This window comes from Stenella coeruleoalba, assembly GCF_951394435.1.
Source record: "Stenella coeruleoalba genome assembly, chromosome: X".
Lineage (NCBI taxonomy): Eukaryota > Metazoa > Chordata > Mammalia > Artiodactyla > Delphinidae > Stenella > Stenella coeruleoalba.
In genome coordinates this window covers 14515992-14537160 of record NC_137152.1, presented here as the reverse complement: position 1 = coordinate 14537160, position 21169 = coordinate 14515992, and the positions used below count along the sequence as shown (strand labels likewise).

At 44.6% G+C, this 21169-nt stretch overlaps 1 protein-coding gene across 1 annotated transcript in view; it reads right to left on the bottom strand.

The window, feature by feature from the left end:
- The window catches only part of CDKL5 (cyclin dependent kinase like 5), a 250077-nt gene that overhangs the window by 195877 nt on the left and 33031 nt on the right, over positions 1-21169 (bottom strand). The window lies entirely within an intron of this gene.

The following is a 21169-nucleotide window of genomic DNA, read 5'->3' as shown; positions in this document are numbered from 1 at the left end:
AAGCGGAAGGGCAAATGAGGTTCCCCTGAACCCAGAAGGGCTGTGCTGCCAGGTTGCTGGAGTTCTAAACACTGTGCTCCTAAGCATCTCTATGTATTCTTTTTTTTTTTTTTTTTTTTTGCGTTATGCGGGCCTCTCACTGTTGTGGCCTCTCCCATCGCAGAGCACAGGCTCCGGACGCGCAGGCTCAGCGGCCATGGCTCACGGGCCCAGCTGCTCCACGGCACGTGGGATCCTCCCGGACCGGGGCACGAACCCCTGTCCCCTCCATCGGCAGGCGGACCCTCAACCACTGCGCCACGAGGGAAGCCCATCTGTGTGTATTCTAATTGATGTTGCTGGAACCCCATGGTGACCTCAACAAAGGGATTTTTTTATAACATGGGGAAACTATGACATAATGTTCAGTGAAAAAGAGCAAAACTTACATGATGATAATAACTGCCAATTTTTGAGCAATTACTATGTGCAGGCCTTTTATATACATTAATTATCTCACTTAACAAGATAATTCTCATGGAAACTCTGGGGTAGGTATTATTAGCTCCACTTTTACAGGTGAGAGAGTAGAGACTTTAAGAAAGGTTAAATTCCCATCAACATGTGAGTTCATGAAGGAAAGGCTGTATCTCTCTTTTTTTACTCTCATATTTCCAGTGCTACATAACAGTTATTTTGTGAATGAATGAAAGTTTCACCACTAATAAGTGACAGGGAGAGAATTCAAATCAGATCTTTCTGTCTTCAGAGTTCATGTTCTTAATCACAACACACTGATGCCTCTTTAAGTCTAGCATGAGTTCAACTATGGGGGAAAAAATTTATATATATATATATATATATATATATATATATATATATGTCAGAGAAGATTAGGGGAAATATATGCTAAACTGTTAACAATGATTACTCTGGTCAGTGGACTCGTAGGTGATTTTCCCCTGCCGTTCTACTCTTTTTGTACTACGCATATTTTTTTTTACAGTAAACGTAAATTGCTTTTATAGTCAGGATAAATAAATAATTGAATCTGCTTCTTTTCTTAAAAATAAGTGTTGAAGAGAGGCAGGCTTTCCTTTTTCTTGATTGCCATGGCATGTCTGCTGGAGGTTGCCACGGTAGATGGATAGAATGACCATGGTAGAATGGAAAGGCCTTGGTCTCAGCCCAGCTTCTGTGCTCAGCCACAGGTACAGGAACCCGTCGGCCCATGGATTGCACTCTGTTGCTCCTTCTGCTGAATGAATCAGTGCAGATGAGAATAGCACTTTAAGCAGGCGTGCTTTTTGATTTTACACTATAAATTCTTAGTTATCATCCATTTCTAGTTTGAGTATCACAATAGACACGTTGGTGCACCATGCTGAGCTCCCTTCAGTGAAGGGCTTGTTGCCCCAGCAGCTGGGAGTGCTGTTGGCAGGCAGCCTTGAGGTATTGGCCATTTAAGGAGGTGCCTCAGCTGCGGAAAGCCACCTGGTCCAGGTGGCCAGCATCCAATGACTGATGGGTGCAAGGTTATATAGGGCTGGCCAACTTGGCCCAACACAGAACAAAGCTCCAGAACTTCCCGAGGCTGTGGTTGGGCCTGTATGACACATAGACTTTTCCCTCTGCCCAGCTCTGCTTCCTGCCCCTCCCTTTCACGGGAGTGGACACCAAGAACACTTCCTAATAAGCCTCCTGTGTCTATCTCAGAGTCTGCTTCCAAGGGAACCCAACCTGTGACAAGTCTCAATTCTTATTTTTTCACTAAAAATTCATCTCTTACTCAATAGAGAAAGTGGAACACTATAGGAGGAAAGGAGGAATGGAAAGGCATTTTATAATTTAGAAGATATCAGCACAAATAGCTAGCTTTCCCATTAATCCAAAAAGCTCCATTATCACTAGGCAACTCTGGCTAAGAGAATGTCTAAATTATCCCTGCTCTCAGAGGAATCTGCAAATGGAAAAGCCTTTCTAACATGCACCTTCCCTAAAAAAATGGAATCTAGTGCAGATATTTGGGGGCTAGTGACCCTTCTGTGCCACTCAAATCCTCTTCCTTGTGGGATGTACTGGTCACAGCGATGTTCCCGTTTCTCAACCATCTGCCTACCCAGTGGCCTCAGGCTTTATCCGGCTTGTCACCAAAAGGAATCCTTATAGCTCTTAAGATAAAATGCAAGGACAGCCAAAGTCTGACGATTCTTCTAAAGTAGACTAAATTTCTACAATGTGAAGTGCTTGCTTCAGGGACAGCAATATAAAGTAGAAATATGGAGGCCATGCGCTGCTCCAGAACAGACCAGGGAAGAAAGGAAGTTTTTGGAAGCATCTGTTGGTAGTAGCAGGAAGGGAAGCAGGTGGGCCATCACTGGGTCCAGCTAAAGAACCAGGAGGGGATTGGGGGAGCATCCCAGTCCCCATAAAGTATTCTGTCACAACTCCCTGCTGTCCCCCGGGGCCTCAGGCCTGCTCCCAGCCCACCTATCAACCCATCCCTGACCACTTACCATATTGTACACGTGTACTCCCAGGCCCGGCACCTTCCATCTGCACCTGGTGTTAGGGAAGCAGCCACTTCTGCTACCCTGCAGGTGGGTGGGGGAGAAGAGGAGGGTCCATAGGGAGATGGATCGCTGGCATTCCAAGTCAGAATCTTCAACACATTTTTTACAGAAACACTGCTGTCTTATGACAGTGTTTGGGCTCTAGGATACTACTGTACTCCTGGAGCACTGGTTAAATGTGTTTTGTAAGTTGAAGCCTCTCTCCCCTTCATCCTCCTCCTTTCCTTCTCCCTCTCTCCCCCCCCCACCCCCACACTCACACAATTAATTAAAGGACCTTACAGTTTTCTAAAAATATAAGTTTCAGATAATATGCATTGATTTCATTCATTCATTAAGCTGTAACAAATTTCTATAGACAGAACGTACAAGGAAGGAAGTCTGTGTGCAGGCCCAACCCTGCAGCAGTGTGCTCAGATTATACACACATGCCCTCAGCTTGCTTTGAGCTCCGCTGCTCACCAGCAGGGTAACCCTGAACAAGTAACTTCCCCTCTTTAAGTCTTGGTTTCCTCGTAATTGTACCTTCCTTAGATTAGCTAGAACTCAAAAAGCATCAGGTTTTATTACCATAAAGTGACTACCCCTGAAATAACTGCAACCAGGCCTATATTTACTCAGCCCCCAAAAGGCTTCTTTGCCTCTATTTCAGATTAAATATGGTTCCAAAAGGTTTCTTTCAAAATGTCAAATTGGGGAAAAGACTTAGTCATAGTTAAACAATTTGAGGGAGCAATGGTGCCAAACAGACACCATCTGGGAAATCCTCTGTCTATATTTAATGCTTAATCTTCTCACTGTTTTTTTTTTGTTTTTTTTTTTTTTGCTTTGCATTTTGTCCTGTTGAAAGCATCCAGTTGTGGTGGTGTCTGTTACTCAGATACCCGAGTCATAAAAATGTGCAAATCATGGGCAAAATCCTGACCTCACACTCTCTTTCCAAATTTGTGCACTTTGCTTCTTTTGTAACCCACATAAAAGTCAGCGCCTCACATAATCCAGTCTCCATACTGAATGGCATTCAAAGCAGCACAGCTCAGCCTCCAAAAGTAACTAAACTTCACTGGAGTCTCTGAGAGAGTGCCAAGGCAGGCCCAATTTGCAACTCCCATAATACTTATAATCCAGTTTTCCCCTTCTTCTCACTTGCAGTATCTCTCCCATCATGTAAGTTATCTCTATAACACCTAACCTATATGATGTTTTCCCTTTTTGACTGACCTCCTCGCCCCCAGTTCAAGCTTTTCTTCTCCCTGCTAGCATCTCTTGCTCCCTTTTCCAAAGTAACATTAAATCAGTCATGCGCCTTGCCATTCTGCAGCTCTTTCTCTTCATTACAAACTTTTTCACTGGAGGGGTATCATGGAAGGAATTGAGTTACACCAAAATTCATATATTGGAGCTCTGACCCCCCGTGTAACTGTATGTGAAGATAGGGCCTTTAAAGAGGTAATTAAGGTTAAATGAAGCCCTTAGGATGGGCTTGAATCCGATATGACTGGTGTCCTTATAAGAAAAAGAAGAGACGCCAGGGATGTGCACGCACAGAGGAAAGGCCATGTGAGGATACAGCAAGAAGGCAGCTGTCTGCAAGCCAAGGAGAGAAGCCTCATGAGAAACCAATCCTGCTGATATCTTGATCTTGGACTTTCCAGAACTATGAGAAAAGAAATTTCTGTTGTTTAAGTCACCCAGTCTGTGTTACTTTGTGATGGCAGCCCTAGCAAACTAATACAAAGGGCTTAGGGCAACAAATTGGTCTAGGCAAGCCTTCCCTAAAAACTGTATGTTCACATGGACACACTGTATTCTTATTTAGACAGTGTATTTATTTAAGTTAGCTTTCATGACGTTGAGGGTTCAAAATATTATTTGCGGCATTCAAGCCCCCCCCACAAGGCCCCTCTTTGCATCACCAAATCCATCTAAACCCCAGCTCCTTTACTCTGAGATATTTGAGCACCCTGCTCCACTCTCTGACCTAATTTCTCATCATTTCCCAGCTCTGAAGTCTGCTGGATCCTATCCAAGCAAACCTGCCTCCTTTGACCATGGGCAGCTGGCCTCTATGACTGGACCTCAGCATACTTTGTGTCCCTTCCCTCCAGCCTCACCTTCATCAAAGAAATGCTCATGCCATTGACCATAAGCCTCAGTAGTTCGCGCACGTACTTAGAGCACTGTGCCCAAACGAAAGAGGTACACACTTCCCCCTCTATATTCATGTGCTAGGGACGCAGTAAAAAGTACCGCAGGTTGAGGGGCTTAAACAACAGCAATTTATTGACTCACAGTTCTGGAGGCCAGAGGCCCGAAGTCAAGCTGTCGGCAGGGTTGGTTCCTCTCCTTCTGAGAGCTGTGAGGGAGGATCCTTTTCCCTCCCTGGCTTCTGCAGGCAATCCTCGGCGTTCCTTGGCATCACTCCATTCTCTGCCTTCATGTTCACGTGGCGTTCTCCCTGTATGTGTGTCTATGTCCGAAATTTTCCCCTTTTATAAGGATACCAGTCATATTGGGTTAGGAGCCCATGCCAGTATGACCTCATATTAACCAGTTACATCCTCACGACCCTATTTCCAAATAAGGTCACGTTCTGAGGTACTGGGTGTTAGGGCTTCAACATATGAATTTTTTTTTTTTTTTTTTGCGGTATGCGGGCATCTCACTGTTGTGGTCTCTCCCGTTGCGGAGCACAGGCTCCGGATGCGCAGGCTCAGTGGCCATGGCTCACGGGCCCAGCCGCTCCGCGGCATGTGGGATCTTCCCAGACCGGGGCACGAACCTGTGTCCCCTGCCTCGGCAGGCAGACTCTCAACCACTGCGCCACCAGGGAAGCCCCAACATATGAATTTTGAGGGGAGAACACAATTCCACCCAGAACACCCACCTTATACAAAAATATCTCTGAAGTTTCCCAGAGCACTTCCTCCTCCTCCCTGGGAGTTGAAGACAAGAGGGGAAATGGCAGAAAACACCATGGTAGAAAGGCCATTCCATTTTCACAGAGGATTAGTGAGCACACTGTCTCTGTACCTCAGGCTCCCTATTAGTGATGTGAAGGGGCTGGGGAGTACTAGCTTGCTGATAAAACTCCTAATTCAAAAATTCTCCAATCTATGGAAGTAAAGTACTTCAATTTCAATAATGAAAAGGGGTGAAGTTAAAAGTTCCATAGAGTTATTCTGATGGTCATTTTGTAATATATACAGATATCAAATCATTACTTTGTACACCTGAAACTCAGTTAACGTTATGCCAATTATACCTCAACTTAAAAAAAATTTTAGTTTAAATTAAAAAATATATATATGTATACCAGACCTTTCCACTCACATGTTTAAAACCCTCCAGTATGTAAATCCACTATACTTCAATAAAAATAAATAAATAAACTTAAATACGTAAGTGAATAAATAAAACTCTCTGGTGACTTCCCATCATATAAAAAAAAGAGTTCTAGAGCAGGAATTCTTACCCTGAGGTCCATAGATTTATTTCCAGTGGGCGGGGTGTCTATGGCTCCCCCAGATTGCATGCAGAATGTGGATTGGTCATGTGCACCCCTCTGCCTTTCTTAGGAGACAGTCCATATTTTTCATCAGATTTTCAAAAGGCCATGCCTCCCCAAATTTACAATCTTTGGGAGGTTGAAAGGCTCACGTCTGGCAGAACTGACCACACAGCGACCACCAGGCAGCGCCGCCATGGACTGAGGCCTCCCATGATCACCTATAACTTTTCTTAGGAATGTGTCTCTCTGACTCAGCTTTTCCTGCCTGTCGCCTGTCATCACCACTTCTGCTTTCATCCCTGACTTGATTTCACTCAGCCTGTCCCGCCCACCTCATCACTGATGAGACTCCACTTCTTTGTGGGTCAATCCCCCTGTATTGTATTTTTTTTAATTTATTATTTATTTATTTCATTTATTTATTTTTGGCTGCATTGGGTCTTAGTTGTGGCACGCGGGATATTCTCTGAGGCACGTGAGATCTTTCATTGTGGCACGCGGGCTTCTCTCTAGTTGTGGCATGCAGGTTTTCTCTTCTCTAGCTGTGGCGCTGGGGCGTGGGTTGCGTGGGCTCCGTAGTTTGCGGCACATGGGCTCTAGTGGAGGCACGCCAGCTCAGTAGTTGTGGCATGGGCTTAGTTGCCCCACCGGCGTGTGGGATCTTAGTCCCCTGATCAGAGATCGAACCCGCGTCCCCTGCATTGTAAGGCGGATTCTTTACCACTGGACCACCAGGGAAGTCCCCCACTGCATTCTAAACCAAATTATTTAATCTCTCCCTACCTCCATCTCCTGGCCTCACCTGAAAACTGTGTCTATCCAGATACCAAGTCCCCAGATCTCCAAATCTTCGCTTTATCAGACATCAGAGAGGGTCATGGTGGGGCAAGGTTCTGACCCCTGAGCTGCTGTGCGCTTTCCCCCTCCCCACCTTGAGAGTTTAGCTGGACTGAGGTGGAAGGTAAAGGCTGGGACCTTGGGAGCCTGGGTGCAAAGGAGAGCAAGCAGGTTTACAATCTGGGAACTGGACCAGGTTCCTGTTAGGAGCAACATGGGTTATGTAGAGCCAGAGGGACAAACCTAGTCAGAGTCCCTGGAGACTCCAGTGGAGACCAAATACAGACATTTGTTCCAAAGGCCAGAGACAGGATCTAGATTGTCTTGCAAGGCTAAGAGTTACACGTCAGAAGGAGACCAAACTCGGATGAAAAACAAGTCAGGAACAAGCGAGAAGGATCCAGGACCACGGTCATGGTTGGTCTTAGATATTCATTTTTATAACGGCAGTAGAGTGGTTAAGAACATAGTTCAAATTTCAGCTCAGCCATTTCCCAGCTGACCTTGGACAAGTTACTTAAGTACTTCATGCCTCAGTTTACTTATCTAAGTGAAGTGAAGCGGTGAGTTCAGTAACATTTAGCTTCTCTGAAGTTTCTCCAGAATAGAATTTCTAAACAGAAACACTTGAGCTGATGTATTGCTTAAGTCTGCTTTGGGGGACTTCCCTGGTGGCGCAGTGGTTAAGAATCCGCCTGCCAGTGTAGGGGACATGGGTTCGATCCCTGGTCCAGGAAGATCCCACATGCTGCGGAGCAGCAAAGCCCGTGTGCCGCAACTACTGAACCTGCGCTCTAGAGCCCGTGAGCCACAACTACTGAGCCCACGTGCCACAACTACTGAAGCCCGTGTGCCTAGAGCCCATGCTCCGCAGCAAGAGAAGCCACCGCAACGAGAAGCCCACGCACCACAACGAAGAGTAGCCCCCGCTCGCCCCAACCAGAGAAAGCCCGTGCACAGCAACAAAGACCCAGCGCAGCCAAAAAAAAAAGAAGTTTAAAAAAAAGTCTCCTTTAGGCATACATGTACTACATAAGCACATATACCTTTATCTGTTTGTGCATGAAAACTTCAAGGATTCAGTACAGGATCAGTTTAAGTAATAACATATTTGGCATGATGGTTTTCTCAGCTAATTACTATTAAATGGTATTTAAGATTTGTATTTCTTCCAAAGAAATTTTTTAAAATTTTAATAAAAGAGAGGCAAACTCCTTCCTTTGGTGCTTATGATTTAAATCCTTCCCGCCCTCTTCCCAGTTATTAGCCCTACAAGATTCCTTCCCTTTCCAGCTCTTGAACCTACATTGGTTCTTTTCTCCTCTCTTCAATTACACACAGGTCTTCACTATCCTGGAAAAGCCTTTCACTGCTTCCTCTAGTTACCATCCCATTTCTCTCTGTTCTTTACTTCTGTACTTCTTGAACACATAATCAATATTCCCTGCTATTGCTGAAAATATCGTGGTGCCGACAGAATGAAAATATGAAGACAAAGCAGGAGTGATGTGTGGAGCCAGGAGTTTTGCAAAATCTGATCTAACTCAATAACTATTAACTGCATTAGTCACTGTGTTAGGCCCCCAGGATACAAAGTGAATCAAACATGGCAGGTAAGGGCTTCCCTGGTGGCGCAGTGGTTGAGAATCTGCCTGCTAATGCAGGGGACACGGGTTCGAGCCCTGGTCTGGGAGGATCCCACATGCCTCGGAGCAACTAGGCCCGTGAGCCACAACTACTGAGCCTGCGCGTCTGGAGCCTGTGCTCCGCAACGGGGTGGGGGGGGGCCGCGATAGTGAGAGGCCCACGCACTGCGATGAAGAGTGGCCCCCGCTTGCCACAACTAGAGAAAGCCCTCACACAGAAACGAAGACCCAACACAGCAAAAATAAATTAATTAATTAATAAACTCCTACCCCCAACATCTTAAAAAAAAAACCAACATGGCAGGTTCAGGAATGGGCTCCAGGTCACAGATAATAATTGATGGAGCCCAGATTCAAACTTAGGTGTGTGACCCCACAATCTTCTTTGGATGGGTTTATCTGATGGCCAATGGAAAAGCAAGAAATGTGCCGTGGGGTTTCAGAGGAAGACGTGCTTAATTATTAGTGCCATTTCAAGATAGACAAGAAGTGAGAGGACTGCGAAAATGAGAGCTTCTGAAGAAAACTGAAGATTATCCAAGATTCTAGGTCCTCCTGGGTGTCTGTGACTAGCCAGAGCTGAGAGAAAGCTAGAGAACATTAGAAGCTCTTCTGGACTAGATTCTATCCTGTTCAAAGGATGCTAGGTGGGCAAGCAATTGGCAATGCCCATGGAAACCTGGCTCTCCTCTTGTGCTGGTCAGCATGGCCTTAGAGGCCATACTCTCTCCACCATCTGCTTCTCCCTTTCTCTCTTTCCCTGGTTCCTTGTATCTTCCTATCCTTATTCTCTGAGAAAATACCTTTGGTGCACCATTTTTTCTCTTAATCATTCATCTCAAAAAGTATATATAATACAATCCCGTGGCTTTTAAGACTGCACCCAAATCTGTATCACCAGCTGTGACTTACCTCCCAAGCCCCCAGTCTCAAATCTCCTGCTTAATGGATTGGCCACTTAGATGTCACTTTAGTCTCAAAATTTATACAAGTGAACTTCTTCTAATGTTTCCCAAAGCTTCCTGCCCTTCCCAATGCCATTTACTGTCCTTAAGGACATCACTATTCTCCCAATCCTTAGAGCCCCCTTCAATTTCTCTTTAGTCTTCTGGATGTATCAGTTGTTGAGTTCTGTCAATGATTTCCCAGTTTCTTTTCATTTCTTCCCTATTTCCACTCCTGGGGCCATGATCATAGCTCAGGCCATGACCTCTGCATGTCATTCAACAATTGACTTTGACCTCTGAACAGCTTCTCCTGCCTCTGGCTATCTCTCCCCTTCAGTCCACCCTGTGTGGAGTTGCCAAGCAGATTGCCTAAATCACAGCTTGGATCCTGTCACTGCTTGGCTAAGAAAAGCCATGACTGCCCATACTCTACTCTACAAAGAAAGATCCAGGCTCCTCAAGGGACTGTGGAGACCTTTTGCAGGCTGCTCTTCCCCTGGCAGGTAGAGGCACAAGCAGAATGATCCAGATGGGGAGAAGCTTCGGACTTAACAGAGTCCTGCTCCAACCAGCTTGCCATCCTGGGCCAGAACTTTGGACTTACCCAACCCTCTGCTGGCCATCCAGGATGCCCCACTCTGTGACTGCTGTGATTTGACACATTCTGTTTCCACTGTTTGGAGTACTAACCCTGTTCCCGCCCACTATACAGATGTCAGGCAGGATCAAGATCCCATCCCAATAAGGACCTACTGTATAGCACAGGGAACTCTATTCAATACTCTTTAATGGCCTATCTGGGAAAAGAATCTAAAAAAGAATAGATATATGTATACATATAACTGATTCACTTTGCCGTACACCTGAAACTAACAACATTGTGAATCAACTATACTCCAATAAAAATTAAAAGAAAAAAAGAAGACCCCATTCCATTCCCACTCTTCCATGAAGCTTTCTCAGAATCTTCTCAGTGCTCTTCCCCTCTTCTGACCGTCTCTCAAGCAGTCATTTGAGCATTAATCTTCTACTGCCGTCACTAGATTTCTTGCACTGGCATGCCGAATTGTCAGTTTTCTCCACATCTTTGTATGGTCAGCACCAAGGAAACACTAACATATAAAGTTATATTTAATGACTCTGCACAATAGATAACCTTGTTACACTTTTAAATATTTAAAACATATGAAGAATAAAGACACCAACATAATAGACAACCATACTACAAACACCCAGATTTAACAGATGCTAATATTTAACAAAATTTGCTTCAGAAATCTTTTTTTTTTTGGTTGCGTTGGGTCTTTGTTGCTGCGCACGGGTTTTCTCTAGTTGCAGCGAGCAGGGGCTACTCTTCATTGCGGTTCACGGGCTTCTCATTGCGGTGGCTTCTCTTGCTGCGGAGCACAGACTCTAGGCATGTGGGCTTCAGTAGTTGTAGCACGCAGGCTCAGTAGTTGTGGCTCGCGGGCTCTAGAGCGCAGGCTCAGTAGTTGTGGCACACGGGCTTAGTTGCTCCGCAGCACGTGGGATCTTCCCGGACCAGGGCACGAACCCGTGTCCCCTGCATTGGCAGGCAGATTCTTAACCACTGCACCACCAGGGAATTCCCCAGAAATCTTAAAAAAGAAAATTAAAATGTTACAGAGAACAATTAAAGCCTGCCTCCTCCTCCAACCCACAGATATACTTGCTCCTCCCCTTTCTCTCCAGAGGTCACCACTGTCCTCATTCCCATGAATGTTTCTACTTTTAAAGATATATGCATATTTCTATAATTGTGTGCTTTAAAATTTTACACAAATATTTTGTATCTATCCGTTCTGATGTGACTTTTTTTCCACCTAATGTTCTGTTTTTGAGATTTATTCATTGTGCCATTATAGCAGTTGAATCAGTCAGTCCCTATGAGAAAGAGATGGGGAACCTGAAAGATTTAACTGAAGGGACTCTTTCTAGACGTGTGGGGGGAGTTCTTTGGCTGCTGGGGAGTGACCTTTATTACAAAGCAAGGTGACAAATTAATGCCCAGAAACGCATTATGATGGTGAAATGTGTTGCCTCCCAAGAGCATTTGTGTTCTAAGCAGTAATTTAAATGGCTGGAGGTCTAACAATGGATTTTAAGACAATTTCAGAGAACCTTTATGACACTTAACACATAGAAAAGAAACTTCTTTCTCCCCTTCCAGAGGAAAGTCCTTGTCTTCTTTTTCACCACTTCCTCCACAAGCTTATTTTATTTTTTCCTCATCCAGAAGAGCTCCTAATCTTCTGACCTTGGAGGTGTAGATTTTAAATAGGTCCACATCTAGCTGAAGACTGCTGTGTTCCATCCTTCTTGTTTCCGGGGCTTCCTCCTGGCTGCAGGAAAAACAGTGGCTTTTAGTGTTGATCCACAGTGCCATCTGCTGCCTGAAAATGGGAGGTATCACAAGTTCCTTCGGCGCGTATTTTCCAGGAGCAGTTTTTTTCTTAAAGGGGACAAACATCATTTTGGTTTGGTTTGGTTTGCTTTGTTTTGTAACGCTCATGAACATATGCACTTCTAGGTAACTGAAAAGCTTTCCAAAGCTTTTCGTCGGCTAAGAAGACATTGCCCAAGGAGTGGATTCTGTCTCAAGGGGTCTGAATCTGAGATTGTGCATTTCTAACAAGCTCTCAGGTGATGCCAGGGCCCCTGGTCCCGGGACCACGTTTGAGTAGCGAAGGGATAGAACAGAGTAGTACGTGCGCCTGGGCAGGGGACTTTTACAGATAACCCTCCTTGGAGGTGTAGATTTAAAATAGGTCCAGATCCTGTACCAGATTGCCGTTTCATTTTGTGTTGCCCTGGCTTCCTCCTAGCTACGCAGAACAGTCACTTATACTTGTCCCACAGTGCCATCTATTGTCTGAGAGTGGCAGGCACCTGAAAGTTACTTAACTGTGTACACTGTTTTATCAGGCGAGTTCCTTCTCTAGAAGGAAACAGAGATTATTTGTTTCTTTGGTGTTTTGTTTTGAAACACTAATACACTTCTGCAGTTCTGTATAACTAAAACTTTTTAAAAGCCTAAAAGTACTTTAGGAACATTTAAATAAGGGTTTTAGAATTTGAGCACCTGAACGATCTAAAGTTTTGATTTTTATTATGTCTTCATTTGACGGTGCCAGAAATGAGGTTTTCATTCAGTTAGGCTGTTGGGGGAGGAAAAATCATTTTCCCTCTACCCTTCTAGGTTCTTGGCTGAGACCTTCCTGTAATATAAGACAGATTCACAAGAGAAAAGCAAAGAGAAGTTTAATAATATATACCCTCCTGTATAAATGGGAGAGACCCAGAAAAAATGAGTAACTCCTGGAAATGGCCCAAGCCATCACGTTAAATACCATCTCCAGCTAAAGACAAAAGAAGATGTTGGTGGGGGTAGGTTATCAGGCAAAGCACAGAAAACAAAGGTAAGGGTGTTATGTAGATTTAGGTCCAAGCCTTGTCAATCGGTAAGCGTTTCTAGAGATCTAGAATCCTCCTTTTCCTGGTACAGAGAGGGAGACACCCTTACAAATGGAGATTTCCCTTATAAATATAAATGTCTCTTAACAGAAGGTAACTTCTTCTGGGTTTTCAGAGCTTTTCCTGTCTGCAGTTTCTTAAAAATAACAAGCTCAAAATAATCCTTATGCCAAAGGGGCATATTTAGGGGTAATATATTCTGTTCCCCTTCAAGGCTATCAACCCATCAGTATTTTTGGAGCATCTACTGGGGGCAAAGTTCTGTGCCTAGACCTCTGCAGGGATCTGTAGGTAATGAGAGCTCCCCAGGGATTGGGCTGGAGCAGTACAAAATCCAGGTGGAGCGTGAGGGAGCTGCTGGAGAGCCAAGCTTCCCCTTGGGAGAGAGAAAACTCAGAGGGTTTCTTGCTGCTGTTTGGGGAAAGATACCAGAGAGGGACCATCTCTCTCCTTCCCAGGTCTGGAAAGTAATCATCTCTCGCAGGGACATTTACAGGCCACACCCAGCATTAGGGCACCAACCAGAAAGCCTCTCTCACCAAAGCATCAGTTGTGGCTTTGAGTCAGGATGCTTTAGTCTGCTAAACCTCCATTGTATTTTGTATGGAAGCAGTGAAAGTGCCTCTCCTTCCCCTTGGAGTGACCCTTTGTCACAGTGTACAAATTCAGGATTGCTTTTGTGCCAAACTCCTACAGAGTTCATAATGAAACCATTTTCCCACTTAAAAGAAAAAATCCTCCTCCCTTACCCACAGGACTTAGGCCTGGTTCTAAGGGAGCAAGGCCACGAGATAAATTTGAGTGACCAGTTTCTTTCTGGGGGTTACTCCTCACACCGCCAAAGCTCTGTCACTGCACCAAGTTTGATCCTCTGTTTCTGTAGGATCAATTTGTTCCTGGGAGGCTCCCCAAGCTGTGCCTGGGTTCGTGCCCTTTCAGTTGCAAGAGTTAGAAACCCAAGTCATCTGGCTTAAGAAAATAAAAGGGGGGGGGCTAGTGTCACTGGGAAATCTGGGGGTGACCCTCAGGCATGGATGGATCCAGGGGCCCACAGGATGTTAACAGAACTTTCTCTGTTTTAACCCTTAGTTCTGCTTTTTTCTCTGCTTGGCTTCATTCTCTCCTCCATATGGTTGGAAACATGAGCAGCAAAATCTTCAGACATATAGCATCGCAGCTTGAGAGCCAAGGAAGATGAGAGTGACTCTCATTCCCAGCACCCATATATGTGATTCTCAGAGATGCATTCTAACAAGCCTCATTTGAGACATATGCCCATACCTTGAACCAATCAGTGGCTAAGGGGATGTGGTAGTGAAGTCAAGTGCTGCAGTAGTCTGCCTCCATGATGGTCCCCAACGATCCCCACCTCTTGGTATGAATGCTCTTGTGTAATGTCCCCCCCAAATTGTACCAGGCTAGTCTGTGCAACCAATGGGAAAACGCAGATGTGCCGATATGTGACTTCTGACACCAGGTTATAAAAGACCCTGCAGCTTCCTCTGGGTCTTTCTCTCGGATCATTCCCTCTGGGAGAAGCCAGCTGCCATGTCCTGAGGAGAGACCCACATGGTTTGGAACTAAGGTCTCTGGCCAACAGCCAGCAAGGAACTGAGGCGTTCTGCTAACAGCCACTAGCCTTCAGATGATTGTAGTCCTGGCCAACATCTGGACTGCTACCTCATGAGACGCCCTGAGCCAGAGCCACCTAGCTAAGCTGCTTCCAAATCCTTGATGCATAGAAATTGTGAGATAATAAATGTTTCCTGTTGTGAGCTACTAAGTTCTAAAGGAATTAGTTACACAGCAATAGATGACTAGCCCATATGCCAACCTTCGTGGTCAGGGAAATCAGGTAATATAGTTGAAAGCCCCATCCAAACCAGAGCCAAACCAAAGGACCTGAGTGGAAGTTTCCCAAAGGAAAGCTGTGGTGCCAATACCTTAAAAATGGAGATCTTGCTGATCTTTGAAATGATGCTGGACAGGCCAACATAACAGTTGTCTAATACCATTCCTTATACAAGCAGGCGTTCAGCCACCTGCCAGGCCTTCAAACCTGCCCAGGTTGGCCTGAAGCTCAATGGTGGCCTTGGCTCCAGTTACTACTACTACTACTAGAGGATTAATTATCAAATATACAAAGATATTTCTGGTCCTCATTTTCCCTGTTACCAAGCGATGGGTCTTGGCTGCCAGCTGGGTGACTGTGGACAAGTTACCTGTCTAAGACTCAGCTTCCTCATCTGTAAAATGGGGTAACAGTTGTATCCACCTCTTGGGGTGATGGTGAGGATTAAATAAACATACGTGCGTAGCTCAGTACTTCCCATGTGATAAATCCCAAATATATGTTGCTGTTAGAGTATCTGGATTGGCCCTAAATGCAATCACAAGGGTCCTTAAGAGAGGTAGGCAGAGGGAGATTACACGCACAGAGGAGAAGACAACGTCGCCACGGAAGTAGAGGTTGGAGTGGTGCTGCCATGAGCCAAGGAATGCTGGCAGTCCCAACAAGGAGGAAGAGGCAAGAAACAGTCTCCCCTAGAGCCTCTAGAGGGAGCGTGGACCTGTTGACAACTTGATTTCAGCCCAGTGAAACTGATTTCAAACTTCTAGCCTCCAGAATTGTAAGAGAATAATTGCCTGTTATTTTAAGCCACCAAGTTTGTGGTAATTGCAACAGCCACAGTAAACTAATACAGTATTATTATCTAAAAAGTCACCTACAGCTGTCCAGTCCATGGCAGGCAATGTAAAAGAAGATGCAGAAATGGGAGTGGTTTTGTAATTAGACTTCATTGTTCCTGACATTTCCTATGAAATATACAGAAATAACCTATATTACACAGACATAGGTATTCACTTTTACCTTGCAAGCTAAAGAAATAAAAAGAACTTGGCAGAATATTTGACCTGAAAGTTCTAAAGAGAGAAAAAGAGATTTTAAAATGCTGCTTATGCTTCTTTACTACCAATGGCATAAACTTCTGTGAGATCTACTCTCCTAAAAAAAACTTTAAATTGTATAAACACATTAGTTTTGGATCTCTTTTCTGACAATTCTCTTTAGAATGCTTCTTTATCAACTTATCACCTTCAAATTTTGGTAGACTGAGAATATTGCTAGTAAAATTTGTCAGTGGAGCAAAGACTTATCTAAGCCATCTATTCAAATTCTGTTTGCAGACTTCTATTTCAGGAATGTAATTAAAATCCATTACAGAAGCTTGAATTCTCACAGGATCTAATCTCTGCTGGCCAATCGCTTTTGTGAATTCCATTCCAATGCTATATTAACTACACGTTGCATTTAATTAAAACTCCTACTTTGTGGTCCTTCTCCTACGCTTTATGCCTTGATATTCCTAAGGTGAACCTGGCAGTCACTGCTTTGTATGTGCGTCATGCGTATGTTTTGTACTTACAGGCAGTTCTACAGTGTAGAAAATTAGAGTTCGTGCCTTGAAATTCATAATGTCTGGGGGACTCTTTCCAGCAAATGTTGCCCCGTTGATGGAGGATCAGTAGCTCTAATATCTTGGTTCTCACAAAGCCACCTTCAAAACTACCCTATCCTGGGTGCTAGGGCAAAGTATGTTAGAACTGCAGGGCACAGTTGCCTGGGTGTTATACAGACAAAGACCCAGATGGTACAGCCATAGAGACAAGAACTCCTGTTGCCCATTGATTTAATTGTTGTGTGTGGATACCAAAAATAGAAGCAGATTCTACCTCTCCTTTCGTGGCCTCCCACTAATGACATAATGATGGATCAAATGTTAAAACTTCCAGAGCTTAAAAATGCTGATTTCACAGTAATTGAGCTCCTTTAAAATTGTCATGACAGCGTGACACAATGACAAAGGAGGTGGTTGTGAGAGACACAAACCTAGCAGAACAGCAGCAGGCGAAAGAGAGAGGACTGCAGCCCATATGCCCAATACGTAGACACCATACATGGTAGGTGACTGGGCCAACACTCATGTGCATGAGGGGATCTGAATGTGAGATCTTTTTTTTTTTTTTTTTAATTTATTTTTTATTTATTTACTTTTTTGTTTGTGTTGGGTCTTCGTTGCTGCTCATGGGCTTTTAGCTGTGGCGAGCGGGGGCTACTCTTCGTTGTGGTGTGCGGGCTTCTCACTGTGGTGGCTTTTCTTGTTGAGGAGCACAGGCTCTAGGTCTGCAGGCTTCAGTAGCTGTGGCGCATGGGCTCAGTAGTTGTGGCTCGTGGTCTCCAGAGTGCAGGCTCAGTAGTTGTGGCGCACGGACTTAGTTGCTCCACGACGTGTGGGATCTTCCCGGACCAGGGCTTGAACCCGTGTCCCCTGCATTGGCAGGCGGACTCTCAACCACTGCGCCACCAGGGAAGCCCATGTGAGATCTTTTAAAACATTAAATTATATACCATGATTTTCAGTGTTTGGATCATCTGGATCTTGACACCCTTATCTCATGAGTGCTGAAGCTTTATCATGACTTTTCATCTGTGGCCCAATGCATGCTGTTTCTCTTCTGAGGCTGACTCTGCTTTGGGCTCGTGTTCAGTTTGTTCTAAACTGAAAATAAAATTACATTTAAACGTAACTGCTCAGGGTCAGAGACTTGGTGGGTAGTAGGGAAAAGGGAGGTCCCTGAAGCCAGTCAGATCCTTCCATAATGCCACATTGCCTGCTTAAGAGGTGGGACATAGATTTATTCATGTAAGTTATTACTCACTAGAAAATTCAGAGGCAATACAAGGAGGCAGGTTGTCGGGTACAGTGATGTAATAATATTTTCTCAAATGATCATTGTAGCTGCTACCACAGCTAATAATTACAATTAAACTTCCTTAATGAATATACCAGTAACATTGACTTTGTAGTTGAGCTGAAGCATATCGTTGTATTTTCTTTTTTTTTTTTTTTTTTTTTGCGGTACGCGGGCCTCTCACTGTTGTGGCCTCTCCCGTTGCGGAGCGCAGGCTCAGCGGCCATGGCTCACGGGCCCAGCCGCTCCGCGGTACGTGGGATCCTCCCGGACAGAGGCACGAACCCGTGTCCCCTGCATCGGCAGGCGGACTCTCAAGCACTGCGCCACCAGGGAAGCCCTGTTGTATTTTCTATAATGAAAATCTGTTAAATAAATTAATTGTGTAGACAAGACTATTGAGTGGAGAGGCTGTATTCAATCCCTTTAGAGGCAACAATTTACATACAATATGTAAACACTTGATATGCTAAATATAAGCACTAAATCAGTATGCTGATGACAAAAATTTTTATCTGTTTGCTAAAATTGGTTTCCTGGGCAACGCATCACTAGTCCAATTACAGATGCTATTATATATATTCTTGAAAGCATGAAAATGTGTTTTGCTTTAGATCGAAATATTCCTGCTCTTCTCTAAATGAATATGCTGCTCTTACTTCAATGTACTTATTGAGTTTGACTATTTCTAAAGTAATAGAAATCTGGTCTAACCATGTCATTTTATGAGTTAGTACACTGAGGCTCGAGAGCTTCCATGATGGAAGTATACATCTTCTTGTGACAATCAGCCTACTGTCATAGACGTGAGCAGTTTCTTTCATAAGTACAAAGAAGGTTCAAAGTCATTAGCACTTTCCTGCTGCTGCTGCCACTGTAAGCTACTACTTCTGCCATCTATTCCTCCTCCATCTATTTGGTTGGTATGGTCAATTGGCACCTGGCATGCATTTCAACCTCCTTCTCATGTGTATGCTGGGCTAAAAAGCTAAAAACTACAGGGGCTAAAAAGCTAAAAACTACACTCCCCAGTGGAAGTGAGGTAGAAGGCATCTTCCTGATGCTTCAGTGTTACCGCTGACAAGCACAATCCTGAAGACGAGAGGTTTATGCATCCATGATCTGGGGTCTAGTCAGCCTGGTGGGTGTCAAGAGGCTGTAGCCATGGAAACTAGATTTTAGCTATGCATCTGTAACAGGGAAGAGCTAAATCAGACTCCATGTTGGATCTGTTTCTTTGACTTTAACCTTTGTTTTGTTTTGTTTTTAAAATTTATTTAATTTTGGCTGTGTTGCGTCTTTGTTGCTGGGCACGGGCTTTCCTTAGTTGTGGAGAGCGGGGGCTACTCTTCGCTGCCGTGTGCGGGCTTCTCATTGCGGTGGCTTCTCTTGTTGTGGAGCACGGGCTCTAGGCACGCGGGCTTCAGTAGTTGTGGCACACGGGCTCAGTAGTTGTGGCTCACGGGCTCTAGAGCGCAGGCTCAGTAGGTGTGGTGCACGGGCTTAGTTGCTCCACGACATGTGGGATCTTCCCGGACCAGGGCTCAAACCTGTGTGCCCTGTATTGGCAGGTGGATTCTTAACCACTGCCAGGGAAGTCTCTAACCTTTGCTTTTCGTTGCTTTTGTTATTGTAATCATACATAATGGCCTGCCTCTGGGAACCCTGCCCACCTGTGAGTGGCTGCAAGAAAAAAAGAAACTAACACATCCCCTCATCAAGGCTGGTGATTCCAGGAGATGTTTTGCAAGACTGATGGACCTTTTCCTTTACTTCCTCACTGCCTCTCCCTCTCTGATTCTATAAAAGAAACTGGCATCCAGACCCAGATAAGATGGTTTTTCAGAGACACTAGTCTGTCATTTTCTCAGTCGGCCGGCTTTCCGAATAAAGTCGTATTCCTTGCCTCATCACCTCGTCTCCGATTCATTGACCTGTCGTGCGGCGAGCAGAGCGAGCTTGGACTCGGTAACACATCCAATCATTATAGTAGCAACTCCTGCTTTTCACCTTCTCCTTCACTGCATTATGCACTTTTCCCCCAGGAAAAAGTGGCCACTAGGACTTCCTCTCTTCCCCACTTTAGCTACTCTGGGTTGCTCTAGGACAGCTGGAGGATCCAGGACTCTATGTCCACCTTGCCCCTTGCAGTCCCTGTAAATGAAAGCTGGTGGGGAGCCCTGGGAGTTTTAATTCTTTTCTTGCAAAAACAAACAAACAAACTTATCATTTCTGGAGAAAAAAAAATCTTCCTCATAGTATCAATTTGGACAGACAGCATAGGAAAAAACTATGCAGGCACTTGAAAACTTTTGTACTTGATCTGTAAGAAACGAGGAGCAATTAAATGCTTTTAGCGTGATGACAGTGGTGTTTTAGAAAGATAAGTCTAACAAGAATTAAAGGAGAAGAAGGTGGAATCAGGTAAGCTATCTAGCAGGCTATTTTCATAGAGACTTTGTTCATTCGTTCATTTGACAGACACTTATCAAGTTGTTATTATTCCCCAGGCTTTGCACCAGATGCTGAGGATACAGTTGAAGCAAGACTGACTCTGCCTTAGTGAAGTTTATAGTAATTAAGTGAGAACTGACAATCCAGCATAGTAAGTGCTAAATAGAGGATACTCTGAAAACACAACAAAGACAAGTAGAAAAAGCACCATTTAAGCTGACATCTGAAGGATGAGTCAGGAGTGACTCCACCGAAGGATGAGGCGAAGTGGCGGGAAGAACCATCCAGGCAGATTGAAAAGCACATTCAAAGGCTCAGAGGTGAGGTAAGAGAGCTTCTTTGAGGAACTGGAAGAAGTTCGGTATGTCTAGAGCCTCTGAGTTGGAGGGTAGGGAAGAGGAGGGGGAAATGGGGAAATATGAGATTGGAGAGAGAGAATGAAGCCTTGAAGGGCTTTCCAAGCCTGTTAAGAGGTTCAGGATTTCTCTAGGGAGCAACAGGCAGCTACTTAAGCAGAGCAGGGACATGATTACTTTTGCACTGTAGAAATTCATTCTGGTTGTCATATGGAAAATGGATCACAGGGGAGGAAACTGGAAGTTGAGAGACCAGCTGGGAGGTTGCTGCCCTAGGCCAGGAGCAAGACAACCATGGCCTAGATTAGGGCAGTGGCAGATGGCTGTGGAATGGACCCAAAACCCTTTTCAAAGAGGGATCTTCAAGACATCCCTTTGTACAGTTTCTCTAAAAAAATAATTTTAGTTTTTCAAATTGCATACGTAGAATTGTGGGCTTTGATACATCTCTCACTTGGCCATGTTGGAATGGCCTAACCACTGGACACTATTAACAGGCACCACCATACATTCAACGGCAGCTGCTAGAATGAATGGCTTGGGGCCACAGAGAATATAACCAATTCCTATAGGTAGTCGTGCAAAATTAAATCGATTTTGTGATGCCAAATGTCTT